This window comes from Dromaius novaehollandiae, chromosome 4, assembly GCF_036370855.1.
Source record: "Dromaius novaehollandiae isolate bDroNov1 chromosome 4, bDroNov1.hap1, whole genome shotgun sequence".
NCBI classification, from domain to species: domain Eukaryota; kingdom Metazoa; phylum Chordata; class Aves; order Casuariiformes; family Dromaiidae; genus Dromaius; species Dromaius novaehollandiae.
Genome location: NC_088101.1, coordinates 9,791,181 through 9,806,879, shown reverse-complemented (window position 1 = coordinate 9,806,879; position 15,699 = coordinate 9,791,181). Strand labels below are relative to the sequence as shown.

Here is a 15,699-nt window from a genome sequence, read left to right as displayed (position 1 = left end):
GCTTTGCCCAAAGATCAGACCACGACTTAGAGCAGCTTGCCCTACAACTGTACAAGCAACTGGCTCAAGAAATGAGGCCTGGCCTTCTGAGAACAGGCCCTGAGCACACATTTTTTCACTTTATGTGGGCAGTCTGCATGTGTCGTTTCTCACACGGTTTCTAGAAATGCATGGGGCATGCTTATAAATCTTCTGGGGCATATGCTCTTCCACGTAGTTGGAAGCCCTTAGTCTTATGAGACTTACAAAACCGGCTGTCTAAATCACATGGCATCCTTTCTAGACTCTGTTCAGCTGTTGGGTTGCTAGATGGGATATGCTATATAGCGGCAGCCTCAAAACTCACAGCCGACACTTGGTTTCACTAGCAGCTTGGTTTCCCCAGGACACTCAGAAAGACTCATCCAACCTAAAGGCACCAATATAAAATGGACTAATTATATCACATTATGTCTGTGTGGAAGTTCTTGTGTAGAATTCAAATAGTATTCATTTGGCTTACCTTCATTTAGTGTGAGAGAAAGCAGGCTCCGTTTAAATGGCTTTGAGACAAAAACCGTGAGCAAGGTGTGAGGAAAGGTTAGAAGTGGCAAAAGTCTAGAGATAAGAGCAATCCTTACACATCAGCTTGTGATGCCAAATGAGATAGGTCACAGATGTCACTGACAGCTTGGCATGCTCACAGCCACACAGCTCTTTGCCTCTGTGAACTAAAATCACTGCTGACTTGTAGTAGCCTTTCTCCAAGCATTCATAGCCTACAGTACTTCCCGTGAATGAACGACAGGGTAAGAATCAGTAAGCGCCGTTTTTCCTAACTCAAACATGTTAAGAAATAAATGAAGCTTCACGGACCTCAGTTGCCACTGTCCATTTAGTTTGCTAAATGCCATGGGATCTCTCGTGCGAAAGCAAGTCAAGTGCTTACTAATCTTATCTAATTTAGCTAATCCCATGATCCCTGTAACAACAAACGGGCAGAATTTTGAGTAGAAAGATGGCCCTATAGTCAAAAGCTCTGAACTTGAAAGACTCTTTGTTTCATGTGGTCTCTTTGATCCTGAAGTTTTCTTGGAAGATATGTAAAGAAGACTTCACTCCAACATCATTTTTGCAGACTAAACTGTTGTTGCCTGAAGTGCAGAGCTTCTCCAGCACAGAGGGCAGTTGGTGTAAGACGCACGCACATGTGATCAACTCAACCTGGTTTTGTTGCTCTGAGTGTACAGCAAAGTCCATTATCCCTTTTGCTGAATAGTCCTTTTTTTTTTTAATGATGCTCAAAGGCAGTTTTCAGATGGCCATCAATGTTGATGTCAAACTGACAGGCTAGCACAACATTGCATAGACCACAAAGGAGTTTGCTTTCACTGGCAGCACTCCCAATTCTGTCATATTAGTGCTCTGCCAACAGCTATTGTCCTTGACAAGTGACTCTGCACAGCCAGAACAGGATTCCTGCAAAAAAGCTCTTCCCATGCGCTACGTTGCTAGCATCTCCTGAGCCTTTAGAAAGGCTAGAATAGCTGCCAACACCGAGGAATTCATGCCTCCTAGAACACAGAGGTATTTTACAGAGCTCGAGGGAAACGATTTGGCATTGGAAGAAAGAAACGCCATTCAGGAGAAACTAGCCATGAAACAGCACCATATGCAACTGGAAGAGGCCTAGGCAGTCTCTACAGACCCACGGAAGATGCAACAAGTTGGTAGACGAGGCCATGTAGAATTTGTGCTCCCTGCATTTTTTCATTTCTTTGTTTTCACATAAAAATCGGCTTTGGAGAAGGGAAAGTGATATATACATATCCAGGGGCTTTCCCTCTCATTTAGAGCAATTAAGCATGCAGCCATAGTGACTGCATGCACGTCTTTACTTTTGTCTATCACTTGGAAGAGAGCACAGAGATAATGAGGTATTCACACTGTGCAAGGGTAGGCAGTTAAGTTAGCAGACCAGTTACAATACAACTGGCTTCTTCAGAGGCTGGCCTAGGGCAGGAAGAGAAAAACACTTTGGGGACCACTAAAATACTGTGTTTCGCTAACACTGAAATATCTTGTCCAGATCCTACTTTGTCAATGTCCTCTAATTTATGATGAAACAAAATGCAGAAATGTTCCCAAATACAAGATCAAAACATTTTCTTTTGGGAAAGAGAAAATGCTTCTTCCTCCCCTCATTAAAACAGAAAACCTCCTGCGGAAAGGTTTCTTTCCACTTAGCTGTATTTTCCAATGAATAAAACACTTTGTTGGAAAGTTGTCAGCCAGTTCGAGTTATGCAGGACATAATCAAACTGCTTAAATATTGACAGCAAGTATTCTCCTTTTAGGAAAAGGAAATGAAAGAATATTATATGAGTCACAGAAAACTTCCCCTATGTAAAAACAGAGGTAAAGGGGGATTTCAGGGAGCCAGTGAGGGCAGCAAGTACAGAATTGGCATGCTGATCCTTCAGCACTGATACGGGGCAGTTACCCTTTGGGTAGCTATTAGTTTCCGTAGAGGAACTGTATCTGAATGAGGACCTGAGCAAATCTGTGAGTACTGATCTTCACAAAGTAACACAGTTACCTCAGTATGCTTAGCTCATGTTTGACAGAGGTGACTTGCCATAGCAAGAGCAACCTTGGTTGCGACTGCTGCCTGTGAATGTGCTATAAACTGCCGAACCAAAAAGAGAGGTGCCCTCAGGCAGCTCAGTGCCCCTGTGCACAACACCCTACCCTATCTCTGAGCCCTGCAGGCAGTTTCTTGAGCTGCATGGAAGGTTTTCTGATGCTCATTCACATTCCCTACAAACAAGCCAGAATTTACCAAGCAAAAGGTCATAGCATCCGTTATAAACAGATAAACCTGGGAGTCAAAAGGAAACCCATCCATGCTGTGCCAGCTTCCCTGCTTCCATGGAGAGAGAATGTAAAGCGTGAAAAGTCAAATGGTTTAAATCTCCATTTGCCTTGCTTGCTCCCATCTACAGTCTCACGCCCCATCACCTTTGCTCTGCTTTTAAGACAGCAGAAGAGAGGATGCATTATTTTCAAAGCACCTGTAAATCCTGGAGCAGAACATTGTGTGTCTTCACTTTATCTTTTATTGCTGTCGTCGTTAGTGTCCCATTCTTGCTTTGGGATACTAGGCAAACTTCGCCCTCTCTGATGAAAGAAAAAAACCTCTCTCTACGTATCTAAAGCAAGAAGGTAAAAGAGAAGCTCCAGAGGTGGTTTTCTTCTGTTTCTGTGATGTAATCCTTGCACCAGCAGAGGATGTTCATGAGTGAGATCTGAATTTTATAGAAACATGTCACATGTGCAGAGTTTAAACAGAATTTCGTAGCGACTGTGTTCTGACAACTGTATTTTTTGATGGTCTTTGGGTACACCTTTTATCTTTTCATGATCGCACAAGGTTGTACACCCTCTCCCATTCCAGGAAACTACGTGTGTGTTTTCAGTAGAATAACTTCTGTTTATAAATTGAGAATGTCTTACCATTTTTGTAGCTGAGAGACATCTATGTTTGAACAAAACTTTAAAGATACAATTTTCAAAGGTAGCCAGGGAATTTGACTATTCAATTAAATTCTAAGAGAACTGAGTCCTCTGAGGTCCTTTCGAAAAATCCCTCCCTAAAGGTAGCAACCTAATGAAGATCTGAAGGTAGTAAGAGGAAGTGGAAACTTGGCAGGCATTAAAGAACATCACTAAATCCTGCAAAGAGAAATCTTATTCTGTTCTTCTGGACTGCAATCCATTTAGTAATTCTGTAGTTTCTTTCCTAGAGTATTGCTGTATTACACTGCTAGGACAAAACATCTGCTGCATTTTGGGGCCGCCTTTGCACAGGAGACCTGGAGAACTGCACATCAGCTGTCTGCAACATGCTTTAAAGACAGTTGGATCACAGATACTGCAGGCACAGAAAGTTTTCATACTGCTGAGGTGGCTTGATCCAAGCCCCTATGTCTGAATTTCCATGCTTATACATAAGTAAAAGAAACTGCAAAAGACAGCTGATATGTAAATTGGCAGGGCTGTGAGGGCACCAGCTGACCTTAATTGCCCTGACCAGCCACCTCGGGGGCCTCTACCCTGCACCCTCTGCCCATTGGCCCAGGAACCCCATTTAAGCTCAGGCTCATACATTTGTCTCTTGAGTGGATTGTGTTGTATTTGTATGCTTCTTAATTGTGAAGGCTGCTGTCTTGATGCTTCAGCTGGAATTCAGGTTTGTCTTACAGTAGTGGAACAGTCTGGTGATCATTATGTTGTGGCTGATTGCTGTTACTGGACCTGTTGTGCTTGTTTTTGTTTAAGCATTATGGGCCTGTGCCTCTTGAGGCTGAGGGCATGGTGTTGCTGGCTATTACCCTGAGGTCCTGACTTTTTCTGGTGGAATAAGCTGTTCTTGCTGTTTCTCAGCATAAGTGTGTTAAACTTACTTGTCATTTGCTATGAGTAACAAAAAAGGACTGTGATGAAACACCTAAGAACTGTTTGCTGCTGGTTACAAAGTGCAAGGTTCCACTGTATCTAGAAACAGAACTTAAGCTGGAGTATGGCTGTCAGTGAGGACCTGCATGCTCAGTACTTAGTCAGTTATCAGCATGTTTTGGTCTGTGTATTCAATGGAGAGGGCTATAATTCCCTGACAGAATTTGTTTATTTATCAATAGTACTGTTTACATGTTGAAAGCTTTTTTTTTGACTTGGCATTTTATTCAGGGTACTGTAAGACTCTTTTGTCAGTCACTTAATGTATTTCACTGTAGGACGATATACACAAACTTGCTTAGCCAATTGATTGGGCAACATACTGAGCACTGGAGAAATGAAGAAAATGTTGATGGGTTGTTTTGTTTACTTATAGGTGGTGTTTTTCTTAGCAGGAGGTATGAACAACAGGTTCCTCCATTTAAAAAAAGTATGACAGGTAACGCAAGTTCTCCATTTAAAAGCTAACTACAGTGTTTGTGGTTCAAAACTGACTTACACGAATACAGTAAGTTGGGACTGTTAAGTACATCACAGCCTGGTAACTCTTTGTTCCAGAAAGCCTGTGAAGCTGCATGGCTGAAGTGATAAGCCAATCCAGATGTTTGCCTCCAAGAAAGAAAAAGATCCCTAGGCAGAAGAATTTCTTGTTTTTTCTGGTGATAAATCAAAGATGTGTGTCTTTGAAGAAAGTCACACACTACTCCAAACAGTAGGAACTTTTTAGGAAGTGCTACATATTATCAAATGCTTGCTTAAAACGAGCTGCTAGACATCCACCCAATGATGACATAAAGCTTTGTTTTTGCCAAGTACTCATGGTGTGGGAAAGAGGGAATTTGGACTAGCTTTACCTTACAGACCCGAGTTTCCTGCAATCTGGTGTAATCACTAAACAGGATGCACCTTGGGACAACTTTCTCTTAAAGGTCATGCAGTCTGCCAGCAGTATGATGCAGAAGAAGAAAGAAGAATGGCTCTGGGATTTGTTTGCTTGTGGAGTGTCACTTCTATTTCTTAAACACTTATTTCTCCTAGAAGTTTACTAGCTAACACTACTTAAAACTGCAGATTTCCTATAGAATTTTTCTTGATGCCGTTCTTTGGCTCTGCTGTGGTCATCCTAACACAGTAGTCAATAGATATAACGCTTTCTGTTATTAAGCCAATTCATGAACAAAATCTGTAACAGTATCTTGTTTGTTCTGGTAGTTCAGATTATTGCTTATTTGATGTACATTTCCAACTGGCTGAAGTCAGAGTTGGCTATAGTGAATACGTAACTGTAACCATCAGTTTCCATTACTGGAAAGATATTGTTCAGCTTCTTAATGAGCATCTTGGTGGAAGATAAAGGCAGGAGTGCAGGAAAATTTTAAAGCTCTACAGCAAGTTTTAGATAGTTTTAAACAAGTGACCCTTTTTATCCCTGCAGCTGACTGCAAAGCTCCTTTTCCTGGCTCCCTGCTGAGCAAAGCCATCTCCCTTGGTGGGTTTTGAGAACTAAAATTAACTGACAATGCTGATACCTGAAGCTGCTGCCCCGATAGGGAGTGCATGCAAGCAAAGGACAATCCACCCAAATCAAAGGGAGAGCATATCTTTCAGGAAGATAATACATAAGAGGTAGCAAGAAAATGTGGGCAGCATGTTTTAACCTATCCTTTCCCCTTGCTGACTAGAGCCTTTTACCAATTTCTAGTCTGTTTCTTTGGAAATACTCCATGTGGTAGAGGCTTTTCTCAAACTGAAAGCCAGACCTGTGAAGAGAAACCTGTAGCTGATTTCACAAGTCCTTTATTGTATTTAATTTACTGTTGTGCTGAGTTAAATACAGGAACCCTTGGTATAGGGAAAGGTAACTTTTCTACACAACTGGTTTACAGGGGAGTTAGCGGAGATCTCTTCTGTTAAGAAGCACTGTAACTGTTTCATGACTTAATAAAAAGCACACCACACTGAGCAAGGCAGATGCAAAACCAGGAAGGAGTGGATTAAGCTCTACACCCCAGTGTATAGCCATGTATATGTTTTCTCTCTAATGCAGTTTCCTGGCACCAAAGGAGATAGTTCTTTAATAACAGATAGCTGCCCCAGCAAGTCTTTGTGTGCTCCAGCCGAGAATCGTTTCTCTGAGGCCACAGAGGGCTTCCAGGCTGTGTAGCAGCACGCAAGCCTGCCCAGGAAAGCACTGCCCAGTACACTAGGATGCGTCTGAAGCCGGATAGACCAGGTGGCTGGGTAGTGCCCTGCTGTACTCCTGCTATGTTCCAGAGGTGTTTATAAGGGCTGACAGCAGCCCCCGCTGGACGTGTCGGGGATGTGCAGCATGGCAGGCGCTGTGCTGTGCTGGACTGCCTGACCTGGCTGCCTCACGGGAACCAGGCAGAACTGTACTGCCTTAGTGGAGCTTCATAGGAGCTGCCTGGCTCCCCTCGGTAAGCTAGCGAGGCTTCCCAAGTGCTCTGTGACTTGTCCCCTCACAAAGGGAGGGCACAGAAGCACCCCGATGTGACTTACTGCCCGCTGGCAACTCAACAGCACAGTCAGTGCTTGCCCAAAGCAAGCTATTGGGCTCCAGACGTACGCAGAGAGGTGCGATACCTTCTACAAATCAGCGTGAACTAGCCAGAGGTAGCAAATCATGCCCTGGCTTACTGACAAAGTTTCTTGGGCAAAGTTGTTCCTCCAACTGTGGGTTAAGGAAATAGCAAAGGCAGAAGTGAGCAGGACTGCCTGCACTTCTGTTCCTCCTGTTTTAGAAACAAGTCAACAGTTGAACTGTATCTCACTTGAAAATTTGAGGGGTTTTTGCTTTAGATGACAGAAGTTTCTTAAGCACAGTAAGTGCTTCATTGTGATCATGGCAAGATACTCTTCCCCTCCCCTGATTTCAAAGCAATTGCTTTGTTTTTATGGCAGAGCTTATTAATTATAACAGTGCTTTCTTATCTGAAGTGTGGCATGCACAGGCTCTGTGAGGCTTGCTATGGTCAGGGATGGATGTGCATTCTTTTTAGCAGCTCACTTTCTCTGAGGAGAGACTGGACCTAGGGATACTCCAGAGTATGGCTGTTTCTCCCTCTTTGATGCATTTCCAGCATGGCTCTCCTGGTGAGGTGACACCACCTGCTGACTGGGTGAAAAGCTGCCTACTCCTCTCCCTGGTCACTACAGCCACCTGCCGAGTCCATACCTATGGTGCAATTTCTTTCAGGAGGAGAAAGTCAGACAAGAAAGTATTGACTGATTTCTGCCCCTTCCACTCCCCACCCCATGAAATGCCACATCTTGTGGCAAGATGGAATAGAGCCATATAGTTTTAAAAAGACTTACTGTGGTGGATCTGCTGTCCCATACTGCCTTTCGTGAAATCCCAACTGGATTTGGCAACTGGGAAATGAAAACCCAAATATTCATCTTGTCTATTCTTGCATTAGTATTTGGTAGAATGAATTAGAATGGTAGAATCAGAAGATCAGCTAATGTGAGATCGATCTGTTTCTGAACTCTCCTGCAGAGATTTGAAATCATGCCACTCCACAGAGAAAGTGAAGGTGTAGAAACCTTCACAGCTTTTTATTACAGTTGTTGGAGTAAGAAAAAGTACCAGTTTGCCTTCCTTTTCCTACTGCAGCAGCAGGTATGTCAGTTCTGTGATAGTCTGTTAGAACTGGGGGTTTTGTAAAAACAGACTATTGAAAATAGTTCTTTTACAGCCTTTATATTTAGCTGCTCAAGAAAATGATCAGATTATCAGCAAATGAGGTAATAGACACTTGTGCAATGCAAATCATGGACAACAGAAAAGGTCCCTGAAATGATGATTACTTTCAGGGAACTCGAAAGCAGAAATTGCCAAGCTGTAGTGGAAGTGGTTGGAGAGAAAAATGCAGCCTTCAGAAGGCTGAACTTGCGATTTGGCCAATATGTGAGAAACCAAAACCAGGAACTTCATCCCATTCAAATCCACCTGCATCATCAGCTAACTGCTAGGAAAGCTGCTCTGTATTGGTGTGGTAAAAATGCAGCCTGTATCAGCTTTGTTTCTGTATCCTTTGATGCTGGCCAGAACAGTACATCACCATGTGCTTGCCCATCTGTTGTCCTTCTGACCTTCAATTTACAAGCTTATAGCCAAAATCTCTGTGTAAGGAATTTTTTTTGAGATCAGTACAACCCCAAACCTTCTCTCTAAATCTCATAACCACTTCCTACAGTATTTGTAAGTTGCTGAGCACAGGAAGTCTGACTGGAGCTCATCAATGTGAAGGTGATATCAAACACAAACCTAAGCTCAAAAATTAAATTGTAGTGGATTTAAATGTAATGGAAAAGAATCCAGTATCTGGGTGACTGGCTGACCAACCTAACCTGATGTAACACAGCTAGAAAAATGGGACTGGAGAAAGTTTTACTGTTGGGACTACTCCAAAGTTATGCCACATTTTCTTAATGCTGTACAGCTGCTGAAGGGCTGTAACTACTTCCAAATATGCTTTATCTTGCAGGTAGCTGCAATCTGTGTATTTAGCAGAATCAGTCTCTGATAATTTTGAAGCATAGTTTATCCAGACCACAGTGTGCAGTGAGATAACTAACAGCAACTGCCTGAAGAAATGTGCTAAAATAAGCGTCTATTTATTCTGATGCTTAATGAAAAAGCAGTTAGTATGTTGCAGTTTTATACTTATTAAGCATTTAAAGGCTTTTCAAAATGAATGACAGTAAACAGGAGAAATGTAATAACACAATGCTCATTTAGAATTTACTTGCAGTTATCTCCTCTGCAGACTGTCAGCAGTGTGTCTAACTAGTCACCAGAACTGTCAGACTGCCCAAAAGAAAAAAAGCTGAACCACAAGATGGTAATGTTTTGTGGGGAACTACTCTCTGCTACTGAGAAAACAGCTGTTCTTGTAGAAATTGGTCTCTACTGTCATTAGCCTGTGTTCACCCCCTCATTTTTCTATCTTTTTTTTTCCCTAAATTCTGGTAAGTGGAGCTGGATATTTGATGTTCTGTTCAAAATCAGCTGCTAACTTTTAAATATTTACTAAAGAATTGTAGCTGTTAAAGCTTGCTAGTGTTAACTGCTTGTCAGAAATTGAAGGTTTGTGGTTCCTCTCATGATTTGACTTGAATCCAGGTCCAGGCACATTTTAGATGGAGAAGATTCTCATTTAAACTGCAGGAAGCCACTCAAATGAAAACAAGTGTGTGCAGAAGAGTTTGCCCTAGGTCAGTTGTATCTGCTTAATTAATTTAGCAGAGCCAACTTCCTTATGAAAGTCTGAGGTTGTGATGGAAAGTTCCAAAGAAGGCAGGTAATAAAACTGATATATATATATATTTATATTACACATACATGCACACATGTGTACGCATGTATGTGTAATATATATGTGTAGAAATAACATTTTCAAACAATTTGTGGTTTGAAAGTACAGCAGATGGATGAAGCACAATGACCAGCTTCCTGTAGGAGAGCAGGGAATTGGGAGATCACAAAGGGCAGTTGATCACTCTGAAGCTGTCCTGTTCCTGAAAGGTCTGCAAATACTGCATCATGCTGTGCACATGATGTATTTCATGAACTGAATCAGACAGACTGAATCTATCACTGATTGTACCAGTCAGTGTGCCCAAACTAGAAACCCACATGCTCCACAGTCTGGCTCCATCATGAATACTAAGGTGTGACAGTTAGGACACAAAGTAGCCCACAAAAAGTAGCTGTGGGACAGCTGGGAGAAGAGCTGTTTTGGAATGATGGTCCATGAAAGCATGCATATCCTGCCACTTCTTTAGCAAATCAAGGTAATGCCACTTGAAAGAAGGCAGGTTCTGGGTTAGCTGTAACCTTGGGAGCCAGCAATGGCACTTGAGCCCCTCTGTAGGGATGAGTTTTATTTAGTGAAGGTTTTACAATTACAGGCTTACTTCTGATGCAGAGGGTGTTTCAAGCAGTGTATGACACTAGCAATGGGGATGGACGTCTCAGATGCAGGCATGTTGTCAGATGTTTGTTCAGTCCTGGCCTCTATGCTATAATCTATGCAAATGCTATTGTGTTTGAACTGTACCATGATCCATGCTGTCTGGGAGAATGGGGGGAAAAAAAGATTTGCTGGAAGAGAACCAACCTTTTAAATTCTGTAGGGATGTATGATTCTGAATACTGGCACCTCAGCTAGGGCAAGTCATGCACTAGAGCAACTGTTTCAATTTGCAGTCTCATTAAAGCTTTCCCTATATAAACTGATGCAGTGAGGTTCATCTTCGTAAGTAATGCTAGAGAACTTAAGGATTTTATACTCAGTGTTTTAGATTCTACAAAAACTAACAAAACCAATGAAGTGATGGCACAACAATGTTACTGACCTTATCAGCTTCAACTCTATCCTGAAAACCCTCAGAATATAGTCTATTGAAACAATGACCCATTATTTAACTTAAAAAAAAAAAAAAAAAAAAAACAAAAACAAACTAGTCTGTACCAGGTTGTGTGCTCCCTTTTGGTTAGGTTTGCTCCTGAAGGGGAGAACTGTGTATATCCTGCCTTTACTCACCAGAGAGATTTCTCCTTCCAAGAACATAGTGGAAATATTTCTTTTATGAAAGAAGCAATTTTACATGAAAAGTCAATATTAGAATTAATTCCAATGGAGCAAGTAGGAACCATAGCTTTGGAAGTAATACATCACTCCTTCAGGAGAGGGAAGACCTACTGGTGCCTCATCCCACACACTTCTTTGGGAAGGACTTCACTGTTCATCTTACTGCTTACACACAGGGATGTGACAACATTCCTCCAGGCACTTAAAATCTTAATTTGTGTTACTCAGACTTTTTTCCCCAAGCTTTGGGGTTTAAATCCTCATCCTGTACCAAAAAGGGAAAGTGACATTCACTTCTTTCTCTTTAAGGTTTGTCTCACCCTACTGTTCTCTACTAAGATTTTAGACCAAAGGAAAAGTGTTCTAGTTTGGCCATGATGTAGAGGGAAAAGATCACTATAGAAACTTGGCACTGTGAGAGCTGAAATGGAGCTGTTTGGGTCTTATTTAGCTTAAGTGAAGACTCTGTGTATGCCTGGCACACAAGATTTCAAAGAATGAAAACTGTGCAATTGATAATAGAGAATGGTACATATCAGCTGTAACTTAACTGAGCTCCTCATATGTCACTGATCTGCTGGGGGGTGAATGATTATCTTCAAGCAAGCACAATTGGGAGTGGGCAGAGTTCGGGGCCATGCAGATCTAACAGTGAATACCAAGCTGTTAAGAAAAAAAGCTTCTGCACTGTTAGTCAAGTACAAACACTTCTGATACGGAGAGGTAGATAGTGAATCATCCTACTACAGCAAATCACACATGATTATCAATGGAAAGACTTGCCAGCAAAAAGGCTGTGAGCTTATACAAATAGCACACAGGATCAATTACAGAAATAAACAAAGCCCCAGGATCAATTACAGAAATAAACAAAGCCCCTTCCAAAAAGGGAAAAGTTGGTTTGTAAAAGTGATATGTAATTTTGACTGTACCAAGTTTTGGGCTGGTTGCATTGGTCATCATGAGTTGGATTTGTAAAGGAATACTGAGCAACTACATGTCCAGACAGCCTCAGTAGGAACCACAGCAGCTCTTCACTGTCTGAGCACCCAATCCCATGTGTCCACTTGGGTGCTGCCAAAGTAGAAAGGCGGCAGATGGGTGATGTGAGCTGAGAGATGCATCTGCAGGCTGTGAGGAGCTGTGGGGACAATGGTATGATGGGCATAGAGAATGGCTTCATATCAGCTGTTCACCCTTAGCCTAAAGGATGGACCTTTCGGAGTTTTTCTGGATGGCAAAGTGCTGTTGTTACTGCTATGTATAGCTACAGATTTTGAGTGTTAGTTTGGGGTCAGATCACAAGGTAAAGCTTACTTGAAAGTTAAAACTGTAGGTTTCCATGTCTGTGTTTAGCACACCAGGAGTATGGCTTGGCAGGGGGTCATGCTCTAATATTACTGCCTAAGTGCCACTTTTGCTCATTCTCCCTGGCTTGCTTAACAAAAGCTAATAGGCTCCTTTTAGGGACATACTGATATGTGCTCACGAGGAAGCTGATGAATGTGAGTTATTGCCTAGGGTCAAAAATACTATGCAGAGTAATTACTTTAACAAAATGTATTGGTAAGAAATATGTACTTAAATAATTGTGATGCCAAGATTTCACTATTTTAAATATTCTGTGCCTTTTCCCCCAGAACTCTCCTTGGTATGTAGGCCAACCAAGGCACTACAGTGATTGTATTTCAGTTATGCTTATGCCACTATTAAAACACAATGTTCTCCCCTCTATTATTCAGTGTAACAACATACAGAAATTGAGTTTGCAAAATAGATATTCCTAGAATAATTTCTATATAGCATTAGCAAGATTTGACACTAATGCTAATTCTTCATTAGAAGATATATGACAAGTAGGGTAATTTAATATGCAATTAGCACTAAAAGATGTTTAGCACATGCGGTGAGACGTCTGTTACTTGCTAGTGTTTGACAGCTTTGGAAATCTAAATGCTCTGCTTAGTCACGGAGCAGGTGCAGTCACAGTGCTGAATACAGCACAGGTTTTCCGACCTAGGTCTAAGCTGTGTTCCTTAGTCCTGATACAGAGATCATTTCTTGCAGTAAAGGCACAGTCATGTAATCTTCATGCTTGTTATGTTTTGGTTCTCTCTCTGCAGAAATTTCTTTGCAGAAACTGTGAAAGATTTGTCAATCCTGGCATAATTCATCCAAAAAAAATCCTTAAAGACCATCACAAAGATGAACTAGCAATAAAACTTGTATCGAAAACAGGAAAATGCCACTAAGAAAGGGAGAATTGACACAGCTGAAGGGAAAAGAAGATAAGAGCACCTAGGAGAAACTACTTGTGGCAGACACAAAGGGCCAATTGTTCTGGATTGTTAATTCACATGAGACAGAACCATGGATAGACGCAGCAGGGAAGTTTTTCAGACACAGCAATTGCTTCTGGGATTTCCTTAGGATTTCAAGAAAGCGCAGTCTTCTGTATAGCTGGAATGTGTGAAGAAGTTTGGGTAGATGGACACTAGAGGAGGTACCGAATCTCTCAGCCCTGGGGACACGTTGAGGGAACCAGCAGTCCCTCTGTGCTTCCTGCTGTAGACTGCCTGGTTCTGTTCCTGTCCCAGCCCCTGCCTTGTGCACGATGTATCTGCCCTGAAGGCTGATCCAGCTGAGAAGTAAACCAGCATGTGTGGACATGAGAAAGACAGGAAGAAACAAGTGTTGGCAAGGTGACAGAATTGTCTTTCAGCAGCGAAGCAGCATCTGTAAAAATGGCAACTCTCTCCGTTGCCCACATGCTGACCCTTTTCATCGGTGACATGGAAGTGCTAGGAACGGGGACTCTGCAGCTGTGGTGTGCACAGTGCTTTGCATAACACATTCACACTCCCAGACAGATGCTGAGTCCTGCTGCACTACAGAGACTAAAATAAAGACCTGAAACATGTCAGTCAAGTACCTCTTGGTTACAGCGACCATGTTTTCAAAGCTTAGAGGAGCTGCTCCAGATTTGGCTGACAAGTTACATCATCCCCTGACGAATCATGCTTTTCAGCTTTTCAGTGTGCTGGGAAGGCAGAGGATGTGTATATGGGTTGAATGCAGTGTTGATGCTCACAAAGAAAATGGATTTTTACCTAACAAGTCTCAGATGAACCTGTGCCAAGAAGTAGCAGGAGGGGTGGGTACCACAGTTAATTTTCATTTGCTCACAATTGATCTTAGGCCTCCAGGAAAGAAGGTATTTCCTTCCTCCTTTTCTTACCTATCTCTCTATTGGGCAGTGTCCGTGAACAATCAGGAGAAAAAGTGGCCAAATACACCCCCCCCCAAAAAAAGAGAAAAAAATTCATCTGAATCATCTTATTTCATTCTCTTCTTCTGCTAATGTTCAAAGAAATGAAATAGTAAACCAGAGTAAAACCCAGGCAGCATCTGACCTCAGTCTTTCAGCAATGTTGACTTGGTTTCTTGATTTAACAGCCCAGTGAATGTGCATTCTCGTGGTCCTGTGCTCCTGTCGGTTCCACTCCTCTTGCATGGGTTTGGTCTCGGGGAACCAAAAGAAGCAATAAAAGATAGTCCTGGCAAGCACATTTCCAGCAGTTTTCCCACTGCCACTGCTGGAGCACTGTAAATGAGTTGGCAGAGAATCCGCCTCACTTCGAGTTTTAGCACGCAGCCATTTGATTCAATCAACCCTTTGCTGGTCCTACAGAAGGGCAGCAGAGGCAAGCAGAAATCAAATAAAAGGCAATAAACAAAGGGCAGGAACTTGTCCTTGGTCTGCAGCCAAGAGGTTCTTTGGTCCCACCAAGACTTTTACTTGCAGACAAATGAAGAGATCAGCTTCTTTTTCTTGCCCCTTCTGCTCTGCTCTGCTGTGCATTGCTCTCCTTGCATTCTGCAGCTCATGAAACATTTTTTGCAGAAGTACTTGACGTCATTCCTGCTTAGGCTACCAATACTTCCAAGGGACAGCAAAGCTGAGGTAGCAAGCTTTCAAAAATACCAAGCTGGAAGAGAGAAGTCTCAAGGAGACCAAATCACATTTACTGCAAAAGCAATTAGCTCAACTCGAAGGTATCACTATATGCTGAGGAGAAGGTGCAAGGCCTCCTAGTGCTAAACCTGCAGTGTGCCACATGCCTTGAGCCAGCCAAAAGAAGTCATCCTGACAGCCCTTCCCCAGGCATGTGCTCTTCCTCTTGCCCCAGGTCCAGCGTTTTTGCAGCTATGTGGTGGCCCAGCTGGGGAAACACAGTCTGCACAGAGCTACGTCATCAAAAGTGAAAGAACTGGATGCCTTTTTAGAGTAGTGAGCTCCCTGATCCTGTTCTCTGCAAGGCTACGCAAGTTCTCTGCCAGGCTAAAAGCAGCAAGTTCTGTCTTACCGCATTTTCTACACAGCAGCTGAAGGTTTCGTTATTCACATACTGTCACTGTTATGTGTACTGCCACACGATGGAGACAGAGAGCTCAGTGAGGCTGAGACCCTCCATTTCCTTAACTGCATGCTGGCCTTAAAGTGTAGCCATGGGGTTCCTCAAGGATGCACACAGCTGATCAGCTGCACAACTTTCAGAATTAGTCGGCAGTGATCAGGGAC

General features: G+C 42.5%; 1 long non-coding RNA gene across 1 annotated transcript in view; it reads left to right on the top strand.

The window, feature by feature from the left end:
• The window catches only part of LOC135328120 (uncharacterized), a 61,172-nt gene extending 45,473 nt beyond the window's left edge, over positions 1–15,699 (top strand). Inside the window, exon 3 of the long non-coding RNA XR_010388851.1 lies at positions 13,241–15,699. This is a non-coding gene — a long non-coding RNA (uncharacterized LOC135328120). The remainder of the gene's footprint in view (positions 1–13,240) is intronic.